The sequence below is a fragment of the Podarcis gaigeae genome, assembly GCF_964106915.1.
Source record: "Podarcis gaigeae genome assembly, chromosome: 16".
NCBI classification, from domain to species: Eukaryota; Metazoa; Chordata; class Lepidosauria; order Squamata; family Lacertidae; genus Podarcis; species Podarcis gaigeae.
The window spans coordinates 5,964,180-5,984,111 of record NC_139693.1 but is presented as its reverse complement, the minus strand read 5'-3'; the positions used below and the strand labels follow the sequence as shown (position 1 = coordinate 5,984,111).

The window sequence follows — 19,932 nt, the reverse complement described above, 5'->3', positions numbered from 1 at the left end:
TCGTTTCAATATATTATTTAGATACCGGAAGGTATTCGACCAAACAGCGGGAGGCAGTGGAAGACAGGAGTGCCTGGCGTGCTCTGGTCCATGGGGCCATGAAGAGTCGGACACAACTAAATGACTAAACAACAAACAAAGGAATTTTCAGAAGGGCCATCATGAGTAATGACGCTGGAGGCTTTGTTAGAGCCATCCAGAGCTATCTGTTGGTTTTTGCAATAAATCCTCCTTTTTAATTATCTACGCTCACTGTGTACTCAAGCTGGGAACCTGGACTCCTGACAGAATGACCCTTCTCTAAGTTCTTTGCCTTAGTTGGCAGAGGAAAGAGCCGATAATGGAAGAACAACAACAGCTCCCCACTGCTGTGCAGGTGGGTGCAATTGAAGGACAGAACACACCTGCAGATCCTTATCAGGTTCTTGGGCAGCAAAATCAGGAGTTGAAACTGCCATTAACCAGGTTGGAAGGAGTGGGAGGGGCGTAGTCCAGGCAGCTGACAGAGGTATATGGGAGGCAGACGTCCAAGAGCCTCATACCCCCCCCCCCCGCCACGGATTTTCAGGAAAGCCTTCAGAGATGTGACCTTCAAAACAGCAAGGACAGGGTGTCATTCCTCATTAGCCTAGTAGAAGAAGAAGAGTTTGGATTTGATATCCCGCTTTATCACTACCCGAAGGAGTCTCAAAGCGGCTAATATTCTCCTTTCCCTTCCTTCCCACAACAAACACTCTGTGAGGTGAGTGGGGCTGAGAGACTTCAAAGAAGTGTGACTAGCCCAAGGTCACCCAGTAGCTGCATGTGGAGGAGCGGAGATGCAAACCCAGTTCACCAGATTACGAGTCTACTGCTCTCAATCACTACACCACACTGGCTCTCAGTAGAGGCAGGGGCTCGACACTTTGTGACTCCCTGAGGTTAAGCAATGATGGAGCATTTGCCAATTAGGATGCTTTCATTAAAATGATGGGCAGTATTTATCTAGATCCTTTACCGGAAGAGGCACTTGCCCAGAAGCTCATGAGCCTCAGACAGGGAAACCAGACTGTGGCAGAGTTTGGGGTGGATTTTCAGATGTACATCCAGCAACTGGGATGGGAGAGAAAATCCCTGGTTGCATTATACAAGGAGGGTCTGAATGAGCAGATTCTGGATGAACTGGCTGGGATTCCCCTACAGACTACGCTGCAGGGTGATGGGGAAGCCTTCTTGCAGCTAGGACAGAGATTGCAGGAGCACGCCATGGTATGCTGAGGACAGGCAAGAGGACATGACCACTTCCTTCCAAGGTCCCCAGTACTTCCAATTCAAAGATCAATTCCTGCCTCTTGGTGAGGACCAGGTCTTCTTGCTGCTTCCTTCACCTTCTGGGCAATGAAATGATCAGTGAAGCAACAGAGGAATTTGTTGGGAATTATAGTCTTGGAAATGTTTGAGTTTCAACAGTTATCCAAAAGGCTCCTCTCACCCCAATTTAAGGGAAAGATACACCAAACTATAAGAGATGCTTTATCAATTTATTAGTTGCCATGCAGGCAGGTAGATCCTACAACAGTAGAAGGATTAGAAATGCAGCAGCGAGATAAAAGAGAAGGAGTCATACACATTGAGCGTGTAATGAAGGCACCATTTCAAATGCCTTGTTGGAGATGTCTCCTAGGAGAATAGCTGGAAGATGAGTGCAAGGAGTCAACCAGTAGCCCTTGAAGTCAGTACTCATGGTGGTGGGATTATTCCTTGGTCTGTATGCTGTAGACTCCCTGTTTGCATTCAGAGCTTGCCTTGCGGTTCTTCAGCATTTGCATTGCTTGGGAAAGCAGCATTTGCAACCACAGCAGGAAGACCCGCAGCACCCAGAACCACAGCAGGGGGAAGAGCAGCAGCAGGGGGAACAGCAGCACTGCTTGCAGCAGCAAGGGGAGCAGCCACACTGGCAACAGCAGGACATCTTGAGGAAGAGAAGGAAGCTTGAGCTGCAGGAAATCAAGGGATCACCAGTTAACTAAGCGCCACATCGTCAGATGTGTTAAAGACACATTTTAGTGGTGTTTTGCATTAAGAGTTGCCTATTTCTCATCATTTTTGTGACACAGCTGAATTAATTTCCCTATATTAAGCAAAGATATGCTTGCTCTATAAAAATTTGCTTGCTCTATAAAGCATGGGAGAAACATGATGAATGCTGATGAATGCTGAAATGGACCAATTTGTCCAACCAAGAATTCAATAGTGTTTCTGCCTTCATTGTAAATCCAGGACTATTTTGCTTTCTGTGTTAAGGGGAACTCAGAGGTTTCCTCAAGTATAAAATAAACAAGAGCCTAGAGGAAATCCAGATTCTAGCATAGCTGGATGCATATGGGCTGGTTATATCTATGTGTTACATTTTTTATGCTGCTGACATCATTTTATATATCTATGTCTCCCATTATATACCAGACAGGTGCCTCTGAATGGCCCAAAACCTCTGTCCCAAACCTCAGACAAAGGACCTTGCTCTTCCTGGTGTTTGCTACACACATTAATTCACAGCTAGTGAACCTGGGATGTTATGTGTGTCCTACACATGCCCTTCTAATGAGATATGGCCCCCTTCCCAATATTGTGTGAGAGATGGAGATGTGCTCCTCAAGAACTCAGCTTCTGATCCTTACTGGCCCTGCAGCCCTTCAGCTGGAGATGCTTGCCAAGCAGATGACTTATGCAGGATCTATGACACATTCTCCATCTCAAGGAAAATGAACACAAGAACACTCTATTGTGCTTTAGAATCTTTATTAACGGACATATGAACATATTTCTCCCCCATAGAGGAGTTATTCAAGGAGATGAAAGGAGAACCAAGATGATAAAGAGAAGACAACTGGCATGCCTCCTTGAAGGAAAACAAAGAAAAGTAAGAAGGAGATGAGAAGAATCCAGGGTTGTAGAAGGAGGCAGGAATAAACTTAAGGCACAGAAACAGATGAATCCAAGGAGTCCGCCAGCATGGAGGAGGCAGCAGCTCTCAACCCTTCACTGAACTTCTTCAGCAGCAGCCTTGCTTAGGATAGCAGCAACAGGAACCACAGCCGCAAGATCCACAGCCACAGGAACCACAGCCGCAAGAGTTGCAGCAGCAGGGGGAAGAGCAGCAGCAGGTAGGAGTGCAGCAACAGCTAGGACTGCAGCAGCAGCAGCAGGGGCAGCAGCAGCACTTGCAGCAGGAGGGAGAGCAGCAACAATTGGAGCAGCAGGACATCTTAGCGGTGGAGAGGGAAGGCGGAGCTGAAAGGATTCAAGGGATTTCCCATTAAGCAAGCACACCACAATATTAAGGACACCTTAGATATCCAAAGATTACAGCTTAAGACCAACATGAAATGTATGATTAAAGAATGCTACACATTGCATCAAGGAAAGGAATGCATAAACTGGCCTCCTTTGAGTCTCCCTTGGGAAGTCACCGGAAGTCAGGCTAACATATTTGAGAGGATTCTCTCTGAGCCCCCAACATCCTATTAGGAAACAGATGACATGCTTGGCAGAAAAAAGACTATTTTAGATCTTGTGCAACACAATACTAGGCAAACGTTTTAGTCCTACAATGCTGAAAGAATTCAGGCCTAAAGGCAAGATCCCAACTTCTCTTTGAATGAATAATGACATGTGTTGTAACAAATGGCATTTGCAAGAGACCTGGGTGAGATCTTCAATCCCTTGCACTCAAGAGATAAGAAGGTTTTGAATTAGAATTAGCATCTAATTAGTACGCTTTTCTCCATGCACAACTCCCATGAGGCAGCAAAACAAGATTGGTCACCAAGAATAAGAAATATAGTGAGGCAGTTTCATTGCAAAACCGGAGCTGTTAGACTACATCCTAAAGACCTGAAGCTCTCCTGAAATCTAGGAAACCAAAAGAATGAAGACAGAACATACCTTTTTCAGCAATAAGATTTGGTGTGGATGTTGGATCCAGTGAGTGAGTGAGGAACTCCTGAATGTTGGGCCTTTATATACACCTCTGTGAATCCTTCTGCAAGCAATTATGCACCACCCAATGATGACGAGGTCTTTATTAAAAGTCCTCTACCACACAATCATCAGGTGCATGATTTTTGACTCTGTCCACATCCGTCCATTTTAAAGGCAGGTGATTAAAGTTATTCTGCAGTTGCAACACAGTAATTCCCAGTTCTGTCCAAAGGGGGCACTTATGGAATTTCTTCAAATAATTATGTTCAGATGAACAGGCATCATATGTGTTTCTCTCTGAGATCTGATGCCATAGGGTATTAGTTTTTAGATCATTTACCTGTGGACAAAACCTTTAGGACATTCTTTCTGTGTACAGCATGCAACATGTACTCAGGGCAGGCCCATTAAAGTTCATAGACATGGCTGACTTTGGTTTATTCATTTCAGCGCTACTACTCTAAGTAGAAATTCTGGATACAAGCCAATTATTTTTACACGGCTCAGATGTCTGGTGCAAATTAGGCTGTGATATGCTTTCTGTGTGACAGAATGCTGGAAGACAGTCATCGGAGGCAGCCCAAATGTATTGCAGTAGTCTAGCACTTAATTTTTGCTGTAGTAAGCATATGTGAAAGCCACATATAAAATTTTTAAAAATTGGGACTGCTATTTTTCACCCTCCTGCTAAGCTAACCAAACAGCCACAATACGGTGGGAAATGCTATTCATGTTTGCTCATTGCTGATAAATATGTGTTATGAGGATCAAATAACGTCCCATGGATCCAAACGTCAGATCCTTTGAGCTTGGGGCGGGAGGTAGAGTCAGAAGATCTGACGGTATTTCCTGGTAAAAGAAGGTGTTGGATCACGATGAGAAACTCCCACGGCACCCATTCATCTCAGCGTAATTGTTTTCAAAAACAGTCCCATAACTGCCCCTTTAATCAGGGCTGAGAATTACAGTGTTTCCAGAATACAGTTTTAATCATATACTTTTAAAAAGGGGGGTGGTTGTGAATACAGTCAGAGGTCATGCCCCAGATGACAGTGTGGGGCAGCATCAAGGTTTAATGCAGACCATTTAATTCTTCAGTTGTGCATCATGGATTGTGAAAGGGTTGACAGAGGTATATAAAAAGGTCCACCTTCTTGGAATACTTCATCAACACACTGGATCCAATATCCACACAGCACCTCCTATACTGAACAAAGGTAAGCTCATTTCCAATATTTATGCATTCTTCCTATTTATTGCAGGGGAGCTGAAGGTCTGAGGGAGGCCAGTGACACTGGTCTTGTGAGATGCATCTGAATCAAATGAACAGAGGGGCCAACAGTCTCCCAATTTGGATTCTGTTAGCATTTCAGATTGCAGCATCTCAACCGGCATATTTTAATACATAGATGAAAAGTGCTTTGAATAACAGACTACTTGTAGGTTCTTTGGATTTTACCTGATGGGATCATCTAATTATCTCTTCAACATTATCTGCGTGATGGATGCTACATTTTCATAAGTTGTATTTCTGAGGACTGACCACTTCCCTTGCCTTTGGGCTGTTGAATGGAGTCCTTATTACAGTAGTGACTTCCCTAGAGATATAAATTTCTTCTCATATCAACTGAGGAGGAATATTTCACCCATGATATATTTCAAGTATACATCTAAAATTACTGATACCTAGAACATAAAAAGGTGACACAGGGAAATAACCAGGGAACATGTCATATATATATCAATCTGTGAGAGAATCAAGACTGCTTGCAAAGCCCTTTTGCTTTTATACTGGGGGACACATCTGAGTTTCTTTTTAGATAAAGGGGGAAATGGCCCAGGATTTAGTGTGAAGGTAAAATCAATATTGAATTCTTGGTTGGACAGAATGCTCCATTTCAACACTCAACAGACAGACTTTTCTCCCATATTTTATATGACACACAAATCTTTGTGTAATATAGGCAAATAATTTCAGCTCCCTCACGAGTAGGAGAAAAGGTATGTGAAATATGCAGTGCTTAATGAAAAGTAAAATGTGTCTTTAACACATCAGACGATGTGGCACTTAGTTAACTGGTGATCCTTTGATTTCCTGCAGCTCAAGCTTCCTTCTCTTCCTCAAGATGTCCTGCTGTTGCCAGTGTGGCTGCTCCCCTTGCTGCTGCAAGCAGTGCTGCTCTTCCCCGTGCTGTGGCTGCGGCTGTGGCTGTTGCAAGCAGTGTTGCTCCTCCCCCTGTTGTTGCAAGCAATGCTGCTCTTCCCCCTGCTGCTGCTCTTCCCCCTGCTGTGGTTCCGGGTGCTGTGGGTCTTCCTGCTGTGGCTGCAAATGCTGCTATCCTAAGCAATGCAAATGCTGAAGAACCCCAAGGGAAGCTCTCAATGTTTACAGGGAATCTACAATTGATAGTCCATTGAATAATCCCACCACCGTGAGTACTGACTTCAAGGGCTACTGCTTGATTCCTCACATTCAGACTTTATATCTCTCTGGAATGTGCTTAATCCTCAAGTTCTGTCTTCCTCTCCTCTTTTAGTTCTGCACTCTTTGACTCGCCTGGATGTTCTCCTAGGAGCCATCTCTAACAAGGCATTTCCCATGGTGTCATCATGACTCTCTCAATGTGTGTGACTCTTTCTCTTTCTCTCTCTCCTACATTTCTAATTCTTCTTTTATTGTACAATCTACCTGCTTGCATGGCAGCTAATAAAATGGCAAACCATCTCCTAAAGTCTTGTTTTGTCTTCACTTTAAATTGAATTGAGGAGAGGCTCAATGTGTGTGAACAGCACTACTTTCAATGTACATCATACCCCACCCCAATCAATGGCATTGAATGATCCTGGGGGGTTGGGGAAAATGCACTGCTGCTTGAGTTATTGAAGGACTACTCCAAGATGATGTAGGTAGATGATTCTGGGGTAAGTGGACCTACCATATCATTGGACCATTCACATATATGGTATAGAAGCAATAGCAGAGCAACTGTTCTGTAAGCAGAATGTCCAAGGTTCAACCACTGACATCTGCAGTTAGGAAAATCTTGATCAGCAGTGTTGCTCACTTCCAACCTGTGCTTGCATTCTTCCTGAAGACATCTCAATGGAGTCACTGTAGGAAACTGTTTGGTAGTGGAAGAAACTAGTTGGTCATTTCTTCTGGAGGGGTCATTTGGAGCAGTCTACTTCTGTCCTTGTGACTGTGTTCCAGGTAATTTAAGAACATACAAACATGGGGTTGGACTAGATGACTCTTGGCTCCCTTCCAGCTCTAAGATTCTATGATTCTAAAAAGAGCTTGCTCAATCAAATCAATGGCCTGTCTAGTCCAGCATCCTCATCCTGTCCTCACAATGGCGAGCCAGATGCCTATAGCAGGCATGTCCAACAGGTAGATCATAATCTACCAGTAGATCACTGGATAGCTGTGGTAGATCACTGGTAGATCACTGGCTCCCCCAAAAGACTCTGAACAACTGTGGCTCCCCTAAAAGAAGCCCAACATTTTACCTCCTCCCTTAAAAAACTCAACAACTTTGACCTAAACCCCACTGCCACTTTTTAACTCTGTGTATAGATCAGAGTCTCTTGGGAGCTGGCCACCCCTGGCCTATGGCACACAATCAGAACACAAACACAAGAGGACTCTGGTTTCCAGAAACTGGTATTAAGAACCATCACTGCCTAAAACTTGGAGACATTGCACAGCCATTGTGGTTAGTAGCTCTGGAAAATTCCACCTCCATGAATTTGTCAACTCCTGCTTTAAAGCCATCTAGGTTGGTGGTCAACACAGCCTCCCGTGGGAGCGCCTTTCATTGTTTTAGCTATGCACTGCATGAAGACCTTCTTCTTCTCTGAGATATTCCAGCAGTCAGCTTTTAGACAATGAAAGGTAAAACACACACAAATACACACATGATCTTACACTACCCCAAATGATGGGAGGTTGGGAATTTACCTGGTAGGCTGAGGATAAGTAGACTCCAAGGGCTACTAGTTCAAATCAGCCTCAAAATCCCTCCATCCTTCAATTATTCAACAAACAAACAAAATACTCTCAAAATTCCAATAATTTACCCATTTTGCATGGAGGCATTTCATTATAAGATGGACACTGACTGGCATCAGCTCTCCGGAGATGAACTTAGACTTTTCTGCATGCAAAATAGATGCTCTATCACGGAGCTACAATCCTTCCTTCCTAAATGCCCTTTGGGGTTTCCTCCCAATTCTATGATTCCTCCAATTCTATGATTCCTCCAATTCTATGATTCTATTATTCTATGAATTTCTGGTGGCAGGTTCTCCAGCCCATCATCAAAACACTACAACTGCCATGGTGGACTTTGTCCAAAGCCTTAGTTAAATCAATGTACACTATTTCTGCAGCAGCCCCGTGATCCACCAAGCTAATCTATCAAAAAAAGAATTGAGATTCATCTGGTATGAACAATATTTTGAGAAATCCATGTTGGGTCTTAGTAATCGCAGCATCCTTTTCTATGTGCTCATAGGTCGACTGTTTAATTATCTTTGCTATAATCTTTCCTGGTATTGATGTCAAGCTGACCAGTCTGTAGCTACGTGAGTCTTCTCCCCACATACTGTACAAACTGTTTGAAGATGGGAACAGCATCTGCCCTTGTCCAGTCTGCAGGGATCTCACATTTTCTCCATGGATTCTCAAAAATTATGGACAGAGGCTCTGTGGTTATATCTGTAAGCTCCTTTGGTACCCTTGGGCGCACCTCATCAGGCCTTGCCAATTTGAATCCATTTAAAGGTGTTCCTTTGCCCCCTCTTTTCCTACTTGAGGCTACAGTTCCTTCCTTGCACCTTTTATCCTGTTGTCACCAGGTTAGGTTCTGCTTTAATAATAAGTGAAGAGAGGGACAATGTAGGGGTTCAGCAGTTTCACCTCTTTTGCAAGACCGAGGTCATTCGGAGCATTTGCTTGCCTGACCTTCATCCTGCAACTGTTGGCTACTGGTGTATACCCTTCCTTCATGATTTCTCATTTCCTTCATTTAGCAGATATGCCCTTTGAAATTTCATCTATAAGCCACTGATTTCTTTAGAGGACTCCAACTTTTCTTTCTTGTTGGAATAGTCTGCAATTGTATGGAACTTGTTGGTATTCTCTGTTTTTGTGCCTTCAATATTTCGCCTTTAAGAAACTCCCATCCCTCTTGGACTCCCTTCTCTTTGAGTTTTTCTGACCATGGGATCTCACCCATTTTCAAATACATCCAGATTTCCCATGTCTCTGTATCATGAAACCCAAGAAAACATGATCAGTTCCTTCCCAGGTCCCCAGTACTTCTAATTCAATGATGAATTCCTGCCAGTTGGTAAGGGCCAGTTCCAATATAGATAATCTCCTTGCTGCTTCCTTCACCTTCTGGGCAATGAAATGATTAGTGAAGAAAAGTGAGGAATTTGTTGGGAATTATATTCTTGGGAGTGTGACAGTTTCAACAGTTATCCAGAAGTCTCCTCTCACCCCAATTTAAGGGAAAGATACACCAAACTATAATTTTATTTGTTATCATTTTATTTGTTGCCATGGGAGCAGGTAGATTCTACAATAGCAGAAGGATCAGAAATGTAGCAGAGATAGAAAAGAGCGAGAAAAGAGAGTCACACACATTTCAAATGTCTTCCTTGTTAGAGAATGGCCGAGTGAATCAGGAAGATGAGTGCAAGAAGTCAACCAGCAGCCTTGAAGTCAGAGCTCCTGATGGTGGAATTATTCATTGGACTGTATGCTGTAGACTCCCTGTTTGCATTCAGAGCTCCCCTTGGGGTTCTTCAGCATTTGCAGCCACAGCAGGAAGACCCACAGCACCCGGAACCACAGCAGGGGGAAGAGCAGCAGCAGGGGGAGCAGCAACAGCTGGGGGAACAGCAGCAGCAAGGGGTGCAGCAACACTGCTTGCAACAACAGGGGGAGCAGCAACACTGCTTGCAACAGCCGCAGCCACAGCAGGGGGAACAGCAGCACTGCTTGCAGCAACAAGGGGAGCAGCCACACTTGCAACAGCAGGACATCTTGAGGAAGAGAAGGAAGCTTGAGCTGCAGGAAATCAAGGGATCACCAGTTAACTAAGTGCCACATTGTTTGATGTGTTGAAGACACATTTTACTGGTGCTTTGCATTAACAGCTGCCTATTTCACATCCTTTCCTCCTACCTGTGACACAGCTGAAATAATTTCCCTATAATAAACAAAGATTTGCTTGCTGTATAAAGCATGGGAGAAACATCTGCCTGATGAATGCTGAAATGGACCAATTTGTCCAACCAAGAATTCAATAGTGATTCTGCCTTCATTGTAAATCCAGGACTATTTTGCTTTCTGTGTTAAGGGGAACTCAGAGGTTTCCTCAAGTATAAAATAAACAAGAGCCTAGAGGAAATCCAGATTCTAGCATAGCTGGATGTATATGGGCTGGTTATATCTATGTGTTACATTTTTTATGCTGCTGACATCAATTATTATATATATCTATGTATCTAAAATGCATGAAATATTCTTCAGTTGATATGTGAAAAAGTTATTATCTCCAGGGAAGTCACTACTTCATAGTTCCCCCGAGGACTCCAGTTATCAGCCCCAAGACAGCTTAAATGGTCAGTCCTCAGAACTAAAAATTGCAAATCCACGAAACAGATATGGTGAAGAGATAATTTGATGGGACCATCTACTTTGGCCTTTACCATGCTAACGAACCTATAAAAAGTCAGTTATAGAAAACACTTTAGCATTATGAAATAAAATATGCCAGTTGAGATGCTGAAATCTGGAACACTAAAAAAATCCAGTTTTGAGACTGTTAGCTCCTGTGCGCGTTCCGTTCAGAATGATTTTGCAAGACCAGAGCCACTGGAGTACCTGCTCAGAATTTTCGTTTCCCTGCAATGAAGAAAACAAGAAGAATGATTAAATGTTTGGAAACAAGCTTACCTTTGTTGACTATAGGAACTGGTGTGTGGATATTGGATCCAGAGAGTGAATGAAGAACTCCAGGATTGTGGTCCTTTTATATGGCTCTGTGAACCCTTCCACAATCCATGAGGCACTAATCATGAATGAGAAGCTCTACATTAAACCTTGACGTTGGCCTCCACCACACATGATTAGCTGCTGCGTGATCTGTGACTGTATTAACAACCCCTATTATTTATCTATATAAATACAGAAGAAATTAAAACTGAATTCTGGAAACACTGTAATTCTCAGGCCAGATGAAGGGGCAGTTATGGGATTTGCTTAAAAACAATTATGCTATGATGAACGGAAATAATGAGAGCTTCTCATTGAGATCCTGCACTATTTTTTTAGCCAGGAAAAATTCGCCAGATCTTCTGACTGTACTTCCTGCCTCAAGCTCAAAGCACCTGACGTTTGCATTCACGGGTCCTGGAATTTGATCCTCATAACACATATTTATAGGCAATGAGCAGAAGTCAATAGCATGTGCCATTTATTATTTATTATTTTTTAAAAGTAGCTGAGCAGGACAGTGAATGATAGAAGTTGCACATGTTTTTATTTAATATGTAGCTTTAACAAATGTTCATTACAGTAAAAAAATAATTGATATACGAACACTTGGGCTCCACAGCCTAATTTTCACCTGACATCTGAACCATGCAAAAGCAATTGGCTTGCATCCAGCTGAGTTCTACTTAGAGTAGGCAAACCTATGTCAGCCATGTCTATGGACTTTAATGGGCCTGCTCTGAGTGTGACTAGCAGTGGTTTCAATCCAGTGTCCTTAAAATATCTATCATCCTAAATCATTGTCTTATTAACATCACTTTATACATGCTGCAGGTTGTACTAAGGAATAATGGCCTAAATGTTGTCTCCACAGCTAAACAATCTGAAAACTAAATCCCTTAGGCACCAGATCTTTGAGAGAAGCCCATTTGATGCCTGTTCATCCAAACATATTTGATTTCAAGCAATCCCATAAGTGCTCCCTTTGGAGAGAAGGGAGAATTAGAGCTTAGCCTTAAACACCTGACTTTAGAAAGGAAGGATGTGGACACAGTCAAGGATCACGCAGCAGATGATTGTGTGGTAGAGGCCCATATTAAGGTTTAATGAAGACCTTGTCATCATTGCGTAGTTCATAATTGCTTGCGGAAGGGTTCACAGAGGTGTATATAAAGGGCCCGCATTCAGGAGTTCTTCACTCACTCACTGGATCCAACATCCACACCGGTTCTTATTACTGAAAAAGGTATGTTCTGTGCCACTATCTCTTCATTCTTTTGGTACCCTAGATTTCTGGAGAGCTTGAGGTCTTCAGGATGTAGTCTAACAGCGCTGGTTTTTCACTTCATCTTGCTCACTATTTATCTTACTCTTGGTGACAAATCTTGGCCTCCTGCCACATGGGGAGTTGTGCATGGACAGAAGCATGATTTCTTAGATGCTAATTCAAATTCAAGACTCTCTTGGACACAAGGGATTCAAGATCTCAAAAAGGTCTTCTGGATACAAAACATGTCTTTACTCATTCACAGAGAAGCTAGGATCTAGCCTTCAGGCTTCAATTCTCTCAACATTTTAGGACTAGAAATTTGCCTACTATCATCTTGCACAGGATCTAAGCATACATTTCATATTGATCTACAACTATAATGGTTGAATATAATTCACCTGTCAAACATGTATGTTGTGAGGAAACCAGCATGGCCGCATGGCCTGCGGCTCCCGGTGGAGAAGGAGGTGATTCCTGAACAATCTGTTGTGCAATTCCTGAAATGGCACAGCACACCTGACCTGAGCAAGAATCAAGGATCGATGCTCTAGATAAGCAGAAGGGTAGAGATGCATAGCCAAGACAACAATGCATCCCAGCAGAAATGTTGGAATATTGCTAACCTAAATGTACTTTTAGGATCACTCAGAGGGAAACATGATGTGAAAATCATGTCTTTTCTGGTCTCCTGAATGCAGAGCATCTGTCTACAGTGTTTTTAATATGCCTGAGGACGTTGTACTTGCTTAATGAGAAATCCCTTGAATCCTTTCAGCTCCGCCTTCCCTCTCCACCGCTAAGATGTCCTGCTGCTCCAACTGTTGCTGCTCTCCCTCCTGCTGCAAGTGCTGCTGCTGCCCCTGCTGCTGCTGCTGCAGTCCTAGCTGTTGCTGCACTCCTACCTGCTGCTGCTCTTCCCCCTGCTGCTGCAACTCTTGCGGCTGTGGTTCCTGTGGCTGTGGATCTTGCGGCTGTGGTTCCTGTTGCTGCTATCCTAAGCAAGGCTGCTGCTGCTGAAGTTCAGTGAAGGGTTGAGAGCTGCTGCCTCCTCCATGCTGGCGGACTCCTTGGATTCATCTGTTTCTGTGCCTTAAGTTTATTCCTGCCTCCTTCTACAACCCAGGATTCTTCTCATCTCCTTTTTACTTTGCTTTGTTTTCCTTCAAGGAGGCATGCCAGTTGTCTTCTCTTTATCACCTTGGTTGTCCAGGGAGTATTTTTCTTTCACCTCCTTGAATAACTCCTCTGTGAAAAGAAAACCTTTCCCGGTGGCAATTAATAAAAATTCTAAAGCATGGTACATAGCCTTGTTGTGTTCCTTTGCCTTGAGATGCAGAATACGACATAGATCCCCAAATAGGTGATCTGCTTTGCATTCTCTAAGTATCTCCAGCTGAAGAGCTCCCAGCCTAGAAAAGTTCAATGGCTGAGATCCTGGGGAGCATATCTCCATCTCACATACAATATTGGGAAGTGGGCCATATCTCATTGGGAGAGCACATGCATGGCACTCTGTCAGGGCGGGTTCAGCTGCGGTTCAGCACTGGGACTCAGAGAGGATCAGTAAAGTTAATTCTCAATTTGAGATATGAAACACAAACAAGAGGTCTCCACTGGCAGGACTAGCCTGATGAAACAGTTGCCAGAATTGATCATCTGAGCCTCAAAAGCCTCTTCCCCAGCCAGCTGCCTTCCTAACCATCACAAACGCATTTGAGGAGAGGTTCTCTGTGCCTTTCGTTCTGCTCATGTAACATCCTCCTCTTTCTTGGAGACAGGGGAGGAGGAGAGAGGAAAATAGTGGAACTGGCAGGTTGCTGTGGATCTGTCACAGCCTGAGCCCCTCCTCCTTCTCAGCTGCCTTACTCTAACGTAAAACTGCGGCTTGCTCAGCCTCCAGCCTGTCTGTTCCCCTTCTTTCTCTGAACTGTCCTGTATCCCACTATCATTGTCCTGGCTCAGAGGCTTCCAGCTCTGATGTTCCCCTGGTGGGGGGTCCTTTTCCCACTGGCTGTAGCCTTGCACCATTCCTCCTTTTCTAGCCAGGCCCTCATACACATGTAACATCCAAGGATCACTAGCCGGTATCTCTCCTTGATAAACACACAAGACGTAACCAGCTGTACTTTTGAATAAATAAGGTATACTATTCATTGGATCAAATTGTAGATTCCAACGAAAGTCTCATAAAGTTCAACGAAAAAAGCAGAAGACCCTGTGGATCAGTTCATTCTCTGGTCAGTTCCTGCATAAGGTCCATACATGTATAAGTGTCTATTCCACCTGTCTGTTCATAGAGTCCAATAATCCCCATGAAGGGTTGTTACAGTTCCACAGAATCCTTTCAGAGTCTAAGACAAGGATTTCCGGAATATTAGCCTTGTTTCGCCATCCTAGGCTTCACCAGTAGAACAGGCTGTAGGTAATGCAAATAAATACAATATCGTAATCTCACACATTTTTACAGCAAAATTAATATAAAAAACCATGAACAACTGTACATACCATATGTCATATGGATAGTGGATCTTATCTCTCCTTGAACAAATGGATGAATTGAGGATGGGGAGAAGCAATTCCCTTTGACTGAAGTCTAGGACATTTCTCCATCAGAGGCACCTGTCTGGTGTGTAGCAGGAAGGAGTTATAAAATCAGAACACTAAAAACCTGATTAAATTGGTGTGTAGTAGGGATTTCCTGGTATTTGCATGAGACTCTCTCCTGCAGACCTCGTTGATTGGATGGCTATGAAAGGAAAGAGATTATACTCTGAAGTGCATCATTTTGAGTGCTACTTGTGGATCCAGGCTAATGTATTTTGATAACATTGAAGATAGCAACTCATCTGACCACCCCTCCTCCTCCAAGATCTCCTCTCTTAGCTCATGGATTTATTCACCCATATATATGAATTCTGCCTCCCACTAGGAACTGAACTATACTCTAAGTTCATAAACACTGGGGTGCTAAATGAATCCATAAATCAGTGGGATATCCTAGCTTTCTTTGCAGCAATCACGAGACCCTTGGCAAAAGACGAGCTTTTGATAGACCTCCTTGGGACCTTAACTCACTCTGTCCATCACAGCTGTGAGTCTGGGATTGTCCTTTGATTCACTAATATCTCAATTATTTGCATAAGTGCTGTCATACAGGTAACCTTGTTGTCTAGTATGAGAAACAAGATTCAATATGGCATTCCCTGAGTGAGTGAAGAACTACCAGGTGGTGGACCTTCTTATGCAGCTCTGCGACTGCTCCCCCTAGTAGTGAGCCATTACTCAAGAATGCTCATGTCTCCATTAAAACACGGCATGGGCTTCCACTACAACATCATCTGGTGTATGATCCTTGACTGTGCACACCCCCTTCATTAGAGCTGTTTCTTTGTAGTTAACCTTGTAATTCTCACTCCCTAGCCAAAATGACACTCATAGGAATGAATGGACAACACGAGTTGCTCGGTCAGTCCAGGATGAGGAATGTATGGCACAGATGAGGAATGTGTGGCCTCTCTAGATGTTTCTGGACTACAGTTCCCGCCATCCTTTATTGCTGGCCATTCTGGCAAGGTCTGATGGGAGCTGGAATCCTACAATACCCTGGTGGCCCAATTCCCAATCCCAACCCTATGAATTTTTTTCAAAACTGAAAGCTTATTGATTCCTCAGCCTGCTCAGAACATCTGGCATTGGATTTTTCTGCTCATGTGCTTGCTCTCTCTTAATAAATATATTCATCACTGCTAAAAAATATATTATTAATGCTGCTACTAGGTTGTATCTAGTGATGTATGGAGGCAGAGGTATCTGTCACATTCCTTGTTAGTCACAGTCATTGTTTCCGTTCTTCTGCAGTTCAGCTTCTGCTATTCCGTCTTCTGTCTGCTATGGCCAAAACTAATGCAGTTAATTATGCAAATGACTTCAATACATTTAAACAGAAACACAATATTTCAATAAATAACGAAATTAAGTAATGTTTGTGGACTAAACAAAAGCTTGCAAATACACTCTGATTCATTTATATTGTTTCTCATGGCATCAATAAAAAGGATAACGGCACACTTCTACACACTCACACACTCACACACAACACCCCTCAGAAAACAGGAAACATCTGTTTTGACACTGTGGGATACCAGCTGCTAAACTAGATAGACCCAACCCTACCTAAGTCTGATCCATCAGGACATTTATTTTGTCCTTCAGGGTTCTGTGACAGAGTGTCAGCAGCTGAGTAGGGGAGGAATGGTGGAGGCTGCCTCCCCAGCCTGACCCTTCCAGAGAAGAAGACGACTACAACATCATCTGGTGTTGACTGTGCACACACCCTTCATTAGAGCTGTTTCTTTGTAGTTAACCTTGTAATTCTCACCGTCTAGCCAAAATGGCACCCATAGGGATGAATGGACAACACATGAGTTGCTCGGTCAATCCAGAACCTTAAGCACAGATGAGGAATGTGTGGCCCCTCCAGATGTTTCTGGACTACAATTCCCACCATCCTTTTTCACTGGCCATTCTGGCAATGGCTGCTAGGAGTTGGAATCCTACAATATCCTGGTGGCCTAATCGCCAGTCTCAAATCCCCAGTTGTCTTAGAACTGAAAGCTTATTGATTCCTCAGCCTGCTCAGAACATCTGGCATTGGATTCCTGTGGCCATGGACTCTCTCCTTCTTAATAAACAAAATCATTGTAAACATTTATTAATACTGCTGCTGCTACTACTTGTAATGATCTCAGGCAGGCAAGCAAGCTCCAATAAGAATGAGTCTCTGGCAGGTTCATGGCACATTTATTTACAACTAACATCCAGAGCATGGCTCCAAGCCTGCTGCTCTTAGCTATGAGTTGGTCACTCTGAGTCTCCGCCCCTTTCTCAGAACGAAGGGCGCCAAAGTCCAGGCCTTCCTCTCTTGTACTTCTGTTTCATTTTAACCCTTCAGCTCTTCTGGTTTGGGGAGAAGGTGGGTGAACTCCCCCCCCCCCGCTATCAAACGATCAAACGATGATCCCTCTAAACATTGCCTACCTCCCGGTTGCATAGCAAACTCCTCAATGTCATCTATCTCCTCCTCTCCCTCTGACTGTGAGCTTTCCGAGTCTGCTGCTCTATCTGAGTCTGGGAACTCTTGGTGAAGGGGGGCTGAATTAACCCACTCCTGCTGTGTCTGTGACTGCAATCCCTCATATCGAGAGTCAGACTGTGGCTCCCTCTGTACTAGCATTCCTTCATCTCCAGAGTCAGACTCTTCCCAGGCATTCAATTCAGCCATGTCCCTCACACTACTATTACCATAGGTTAGATCTAAGGACCCCAATTTTTGTCTGATCTAGCATTTTTCTTCCAGGGCTCTGTCACAGAGGGCTCTTGCTTCAATTCACCTGAAGTTCCCCACAAAGTGAGGCACCACTAAAGAGTGATTTGCAAGAGAGAGCCTCCTGCAGATTGTGCCTATCAAGAAACCCCTACTATACATCAATTAAATCAGGTTTTAGTGATCCAACACCAGATCTCAAGCAATGGGTCTTGCTGCTCCTGGTTTTTCCTACATCCATTTATTCAAGGAGAGATAACAGCTAGTGAACCTGGGATGTTATATGTGTCATACATGGGCCCTTCCAATGAGCTATGGCCCATTTCCCAATATTGTATGTGAGATGGAGATGTCCTCCTCAAGAGCTCAGCTTCTGATCCTTTCTAGTCCAGCAGCCCTTCATCAGGAGATGTTTGCAAAGCAGATGACTTATGCAGTGATCTATGATACATTCCCCATCTCAAGGCAAAGGAACACAAGACTCTGTACTATGCTTTAGAATTTTTATTAACTGCTGTATACATAGATTATTTTCTCCACAGTGGAGTTATTCAAAGAGATGAAAAGAGAATGACACCCAGAACCACCATGGTGATAAAGAGAAGACAATTGGCATGCATCCTTGAAGTAAAAAAAAGCAAAGGAAAAAGGAGATGAGGAGAATGAAGGGTTGAAGAAGGAGGCAGGAATAAACTTAAGGCACAGAAACGGATTAATCCAAGGACTCTGCCAGCATGGAGGAGGCAGCAGCTCACAACACTTCACTGAAATTCTTCAGCAACAGCCTTGCTTAGGATAGCAGCAACAGGAACCACAGCCACAGGAACCACAGCCGCAAGAGTTGCAGCAGCAGGGGGAAGAGCAGCAGCAAGGAACACAGCAACAGCTAGGACTGCAGCAGCAGCAAGGAGTGCAGCAGCAGCTGGGAGTGCAGCAGCAGCAGCAGGGGCAGCAGCTGGGAGAGCAGCAACAATTGGAGCAGCAGGACATCTTAGCGGTGGAGAGGGTAGGCAGAGCTGAAAGAAAGAAAGGGATTTCCCATTAAGCAAGTACAACATCCTCAGGCATATTAAAACACTGTAGACATATGCTCTGCATTCAGGTGGCCAGAAAAGACATGATTTTCACATCATGTTTCCCTCTGAGTGATCCTAAAACTACAGTTTGGTTAGCAAAATGGGATGCAGTATTGTCTTGGCTATGCATCTCTACCCTTCTGCTTATCTAGCACATTTATCCTTGATTCTTGCTCCGTTCAGGTGCGCTGTGCCATTTCAGGAATTGCACAACAGACTGTTCAGGAACCACCTCCTTCTCCATCGGGAGCCACAGGCCCTGCTGGTTTCCTCAAAACATACATTTCTGACAGGTGAATTACATTTAACCATTATAGCTGTAGATCAATTTGAAATGTGTCCTTGGTCAGAAAAACCCCAAACCTATTTTAAATCCTGTGCAAGACAATAGTATGCAAACATTCTAGTCCTAAAATTCTGACAAACTTGAAGCCTGAAGGCAAGATCCTAGCTTCATTATGAATGTATAAAGACATAGAATCATAGAGTTGGAAGAGACCACAAGGGCCATCGAGTCCAACCCCCTGCCATGTTCTATAAGAAATGGTGTACCCAGAAAACCTGTTTGAGATCTTGCATTCTACATGCCCAAGAGAGAAGTAAATTTTGAATTTGAATTAGCATCTAAGAAATCACGCTTTTCTCCATGCACACCTCCCCATGTGGCAGGAGGCCAAGATTTGTCACCAAGAGTAAGATAAATAGTGAGCAAGTTGCATTGAAAAACCAGAGCTGCTAGACTACATCCTCAAGACCATACCTCTCCTGGAACCAAAAGAATGAAAAGATAGTGGGACAGAACATACCTTTTTTCAGTTGTCAGATTTGGTGTGGATGTTGGATCCAGTGAATGCGTGAAGAACTCCTGAATGGTGGGCCTTTATATACACCTCTGTGAACCCTTCCGCAAGCAATTATGAACCACACAATGATGACAAGGTCTTCATTAAACCTTAATATGGGCCTCTACCACACAATCATCTGGTGCATAATCCTTGACTGTGTCCACATACTTCCTTTTAAAAGTCAGGTGATGAAGGCTATGCTGCAGTAGTAACACTCTAATTCTCCCTTCTCTCCAAAGGGAGCACTTATGGGATTGCTTGAAATCAAATATGTTTGGATGAACAGGCATCAAATGGGCTTCTCTCCAAGATCTGGTGCCTAAGGGATTTAGTTTTCAGATTGTTTACCTGTGGACACAACATTTAGGCCATTCTTTCTTAGTACAACCTCATAGAATGTATAAAGTGATGTTAATTAAACAATGATTTAAAATTATAGTTGTTTTAAG

The 19,932-nt window shown here is 43.6% G+C and overlaps 4 long non-coding RNA genes across 4 annotated transcripts in view; 1 reads left to right on the top strand and 3 right to left on the bottom strand.

The window, feature by feature from the left end:
• LOC310833508 overlaps positions 1-19,932 on the bottom strand; it is a 121,790-nt gene that overhangs the window by 24,914 nt on the left and 76,944 nt on the right. The window lies entirely within an intron of this gene.
• Positions 5,136-19,932, top strand: part of LOC310833545 — a 28,068-nt gene continuing 13,271 nt past the window's right edge. Inside the window, exon 1 of the long non-coding RNA XR_014558773.1 lies at positions 5,136-5,177. This is a non-coding gene — a long non-coding RNA (uncharacterized lncRNA). The remainder of the gene's footprint in view (positions 5,178-19,932) is intronic.
• Positions 9,776-11,110, bottom strand: LOC310833565. The gene is made up of 3 exons (XR_014558798.1): positions 10,931-11,110; positions 9,896-10,039; positions 9,776-9,859 (listed from the first exon to the last, which is right to left on the bottom strand). It is a non-coding gene; the product is annotated as an uncharacterized lncRNA (long non-coding RNA).
• The window catches only part of LOC310833515, a 42,596-nt gene continuing 40,715 nt past the window's right edge, over positions 18,052-19,932 (bottom strand). The window contains exon 3 of the long non-coding RNA XR_014558736.1: positions 18,052-18,347. This is a non-coding gene — a long non-coding RNA (uncharacterized lncRNA). The remainder of the gene's footprint in view (positions 18,348-19,932) is intronic.